Source organism: Mesoplodon bidens (genome assembly GCF_964165515.1).
Source record: "Mesoplodon bidens genome assembly, chromosome: 10".
Lineage (NCBI taxonomy): Eukaryota > Metazoa > Chordata > Mammalia > Artiodactyla > Ziphiidae > Mesoplodon > Mesoplodon bidens.
In genome coordinates, this window is record NC_138172.1 from 25377273 (window position 1) to 25382963 (window position 5691).

Below are 5691 nucleotides of genomic sequence, written 5' to 3' on the forward strand. Positions count from 1 at the left end.
TTGTTTTTAAATCTTACGGAATTTCCCTTCTCGTAGGCCAAAAATGGTCAAATATTGGTTCATAGTATCCACTCCAATGACAATTTTATATTCAGAAAGTTATATTCAGCTTAATCTTACAACCAGGAAAAATCTCAAGGATAAAAATAAGTTGATGATACTCTCCCCTGTAATGTAAGCCCATTAAAACACCTATATTTTTTTTTCAAGGCAAGGATAGGCACAGACTTAAAAAATATTCATTTAATTATCTTTCTATCCTACTAACATGGTTGTCTGAACCTGATACACTGATAGGGTCCCTTCTCTAAATGTGCCTATTGAGACATTTGAGGTTGAAACTTTAGCTAATTTAGTGACAGTTGATGTGTTGTAATCATTTTCGCTATAATTGATCTAAATGTTTGATTCAACTTTTATCGAGAAATTTTAAAACCTTCCTCATTAATTGATTGCCTTGTTGTTCCACATGCTCTCAAGGCCATCTTGACAAAATTCAGGCAATGAGGCCAAGAGATGATTTTCTGTGTTTAGAGTTTTGTTTGTTTTTTAAGAGTTCTCAAGTCCCTTGGCTTTGTTGTTGCAGCAAACAACAAAGCAAATTTGTTGACAAATCAAGCAAGTCTGTCATTTGTCTCTAGTCCATTGAGTTATCTAAACGTGGAAGCCCAAGTTGAGGGATAGAGCATTGGAACAGTCAGCAGAAATCTTGGCTTCCTGGCTTCCAGATGCCACGCCAGCTCATCTAGATACTCCTCATTTAAGGGGGGAGTTGGAGCATTACAGTCCTAAAAACCATTTAATGTGCTTTTATTATTTGAAATGCTTTATCTGTAGTATTAGACCCTCACAAAACCCTATGAAAATGTGTTTTATTTTTTAATCTTTTACCAATGAGGAAAATGAAGCCCCAAGAATTGAAAGCAACTTACCCAAGTTCCCCCCCAGCCTGTAAACCATAGGCTGAGTTTAGAGCAGTGGTTCTCAGCCTGGGATTTTATTCCCTCTTCCCAGGGGACATATGGCACTCTCTGGAGATATTTTGGTTGCTACAACTGGGGGAGGGTGCTCCTGGTGACTGCTGGGTCAGGGCTGTTAAGCATCCTACCCTGTATGGGACAGTCCCCCACAGCAAAGAATTACCGGGCCCGAAATGTCAATGCAGGTATTGCCAAAGTTGAGAAACTCTGCCCTAGAGTCTCCAGAGCTTTCCAATAGAACTTTCTGCAATGATTGAAATGTTCTACTAAACACTTGAAAAGTGGCTAGCATGAATGAGGGACTTTTTGTTTAATTTTAAATCATTTAAATTTAAATAGCATGTTTAAATATAGCTAGTGGCTAGTTTTGATATATAGTGGCTAGCCACATATATCTAGTGGCTAGTTTTTTGGACATCATAAGTCTTATTGTTGCTTCCTGGCCTGTAGAATGTCATATAATAACAATTTCATAGGGTTGTCACAAGAACTGAGTGAGATAAGTAAGTGTACAGTAGGATATTGACTGCTATTTTAGGAGTTAGGCAATACATCCATATATACATGCTAATTATACTATGAAATATGTGCATATATTATTTGTATATACATACGCGCACACGTGAATGAAGCAGTTTCCAAAGAATGATCTCAAATAATAACGACATGTTTAGGTAGTCCACAAACTATTGCAATACACCAACATGAAGTCTTCAATCCTGCTGAATCCCCCTGTGTCACTTCTTCCAACTGCAACAGACATTGGGAGCTCAAATATTAGAGAGTCCTTTCACCAGACCAGTGAATATCTGAACTTCAGCAACTAAATGAACGGGTATTTATTGGCCGGAACCCTCCCTGTCCCCCACCACCAAGGCCAGGTTTCCTTAGGTATCAGTACTTCAGTGTTGATAAATATGGTTTGACCTTGAAAAGTACAGTTTATGTGAGCTTTTTGGAAGCACATCTTTCAATGGCTTCTAGCCTGAAGGCCTAGCCCACTTTTGCTCTCTGAAGGTGCCTCTGGCAGACAGGCAGAATAGCCCACCAAGACTCTGCTGGCCTGAGGACCCAAGTGGCTTGGTGGGCACGCTGGTGACTGGGAACTTTGAAGCTGACAGCTGGGGCAGGATTCAGATTATTCTGCTGCTGGGGAATAAAGTCACCCCTTAAATCTCAGGGTTTACACTTGCCTTTGAAGAGAATGCATGTACATACTTGATACTGGAGTAAGAACCAGTTAAATTCTTCTTCCATCAACATTCTAATGGTCTTTTAGCTTACTTTTCTTTGGAACAGGGATTGAACTCAAAGGAAAGGCATTTGGGACCAAAGAATATTCAGAATAAAAATTAACAGGATCATGGCCTTTCTTTTCCTCTCTTTCTTTGGGTTTCAACTTAAATACCATGTTTCTAGAGAGGCCCAACCCAACCAGCATACATACAAACAAAATTTCCCACCTTACTCTTAGGTTTGATTTTTGTCTTATCTCCTAATTAACTTCCTTCAAAGCACTTTTGAGAATTAGCAATTATTTATATGGAGATTTACCTACTTAGTTTCACTGTGTCTTCCTCACCAGACTACAAACTCTTTGATGGAAGAGACCATCTCTCTCTTGTCTGCCATAGTATCTTCATAATCCAGCATCATGTCTGGCATGTGTGTTTTTTGGATGAGTGGATACATGAACATAAAATTGAGTATAAATATCATTGATTACTCCTCTGGTAGGTATAACCTGTAAAAATTAGTCAAAAGATATTTGTCTATTTTCCTGGGAATGAATGCTCCCAAGTTGTGTTATTCTTCCTGAGTCTGTGAGAACTTTGACTCAAGCATTTTCCAAAAAGAAGGTGTCCCATTTCTTTGATTTCAGGATGCAGGCACAGGGTCTCTGGAGATGAGGCCACCAGGGAGAGAATTATTCGAGCAATTCCATGAGAAATGTAGATGCCAGGCCTGAGGTCCACACAACCATTGTTTACTGAGGACTCTACTTCTGACAAGAGCAGAAGAGAGTGTAGTAGTCGCAGACCACGATGTTGCTTCCCAAAGTCCCTACTTGCATCCCCTTAGATACATAGGTGCTGTGACTTTCTTCCTTTCCACAAACACTTAGAATGAACCTACTCTGCACACGGATCAGAAGTCAGGGTCGAGTTAGAAAGAAGAATACCGGGATGATAACGCCTAGGCTTTTAAAATCCTACAAATTTGGGTTCAGTTCCCAGGGTGGCCACTTACTGGTGACCTTGGACAAGTTACACATCCTCTGGAAGCCTTCGATCCCTTATCTGTAAACTGGGGTTTACATATTTACATAGCACATATTTCATACCATTGTGATAAAAGGTGAGGTGTTCCCAATGAAGCATTTAGGACAGAGCCTAGTACATAGGAAGCACTCAGTAAATGTTAACTGTCTGTGATGATATTAACACTTGGCTCCAGATTCTTTGACACTCCTCAGAGGTGGAGTTATGTCCCTTTCTCTTGAACCAACATGTCCTTATGACTGCTTTAACACAGAGTCCAGTGGAGGTGACACTTCCAAAGCTAGGTCAAAAAGACATCAGCTCTTCCTTGTTTACTAGAACCCTGACCCACCTTGGAAGAAGTCACACTTCCCTGAGGCCGCCATGTTGAGGAGGGCATGTGGAGGTGCTCTGGCCAACAGTGCCATCTAAATCCATCCTTCCAGTCACCCCCACTGAGCTGCTAGACCATCCCTCAGGGAAGTAGACCCTCCAGCTTCAGCTGTTCATGGCCCCAGATGTTCAAGTCACCTCCAGCTGAGGCCCCAGACATGAGGCAGCTGACTCAAGCCATCCTACCTGTGCCCTGTCAGAATTCCCAATTCATAGACTCCAGAAGCACCGCAGAGGGTGATCATTTCAGGTCACTAAGTTTTGGGATAATTTAGTACCCAGCAACAGGTTACGGTACGCCACAATTACCATTTATGTCAGTTATTAAAAATTCTTGTGATAGTTGTTAACATTTAAATAACTAATTAAATAATAAATAATGATAAATTAATAAATTTATTATTAATTAAATAATAATCATAGTAATTTTCAGTAATTGATTAGATAGGTATCATTCTTGCCACCTTGTATCATTCACTCTTCTGGTCAACAGTGCTGTGAAAGAAGTCTGGAACTGCTCTATCTTTTCTCTGAGACTTTGCTCATGGCATCTGCTCCTCCTAGAACTCTCTTCCGAGCTTATTGTGCCTCATTCTTACTCATCCTTTAAGATTTCAGCTCAGGTGTCACCACCTCCAGAAACCCACTCGTCATACCTGCTCCTCTGTGATCCTGCAAGGACCTCTAAGTTTCTCTTTGCACTTTACACACTGCACTTGCTACATGACATCACAAATTTCTACGACCTCCTTAAGGGAAGACACTGCCTTATTCAACATTGTTTCCCCAAGGCCTGCATTTACACAGGAAAAACAGTATCTGGTTGTGGTTTAGCACACATGTTCTGGAGCCAGGCTGCCTGAGTTTGAACCCTGGCTCAGCCACCTACCTGCTGTGCGGTCTTCTCCGAGTGCCTTAAAAATGCTGTGTCTCGTGTGTAGACTGCTTCATGGATCCTCCCTCTTTCATAAACTTCCTTACAATTTAAAGATTTTTAAAAGTAAGAAATAGAAAGCATTTGGATTAGCACTGGATATGTAGTAAGTCTTCAATTAATAACTAGGTATTAATTATAAACTATTATATTGGTTTGGCTCCAGACAGAGGATCAGCCCTGCCATTTCTTTTTATTCTGGTTCTGTTTGGAGTTTTTTCCTCTTAAATATTTCATCTGGGTTTTTTTTTTGTGTTTATTTGTTTGTTCATTTGTTTGTTTAGCCTGGGATCTAGCAGTAATTCTCAAATCTAGCTGTATACTCTAGCCTCATCTGGGGTAGCCTGTTAGAAAATCCCAGACACTCTTTCCAGTGATTCTGCAGCCAGAAGTGAAGCCAGGGAACCTGCAGCTTTAACAAGTTTACTAGGCGACTGATTCCAAGGAGGTGGCCCATGAACGGGGCCGGCATTTGGGAACACTGACCTAGGATTTCTAAACAATTTTAATTTTACTGCTTTATCTCCTAACTCCATTTCTTAAGAGAACATCTCATATACACAATTTTCCCTTCAAGCAGCAAACTGCAGACTGTTTAAAACAAACATCTAAATGCCATTTCATTCTCTTTTTTACAGGATGCCCTTTTCTCACCTCATTTTGTCCCCTTCACCAGCAGTTAGCATCTGACCCCATCCTTGTTCACCAAAAGAGCTGGCCATTTGTAGTCAATGGATGAACAGCTGAAGGCTCCTTTTAGGGAGTAAAATTGCAAATAAGGGTGATAAATAAAGCTGTTCTTTAAAAGAGCCAGTCTCTTTGGCACATACTGTGCTTTCCTCTATCGGGGGGAAAACTGAGGCTTATTCATAACGAAATGAATAAATGGTCAAAGAATCACTCCAGAGAGTCAGAAGCTAATCCTCTTTTGTCAAGTGGGGGTTGCTTTTCCCTATTTCATATTTGTTTATGAATGCCACAGCATGTATTCCAAAAACGCCACCCCTGGAGAGAGTAGAGCGATAATTCCGACAGAATGATATTACTCGATCATCTAAATTCAGGATAAATTTTAGATAGAAAGGAGATAGCAGAAAACCAATCCTTAGAACACACCTGTGAG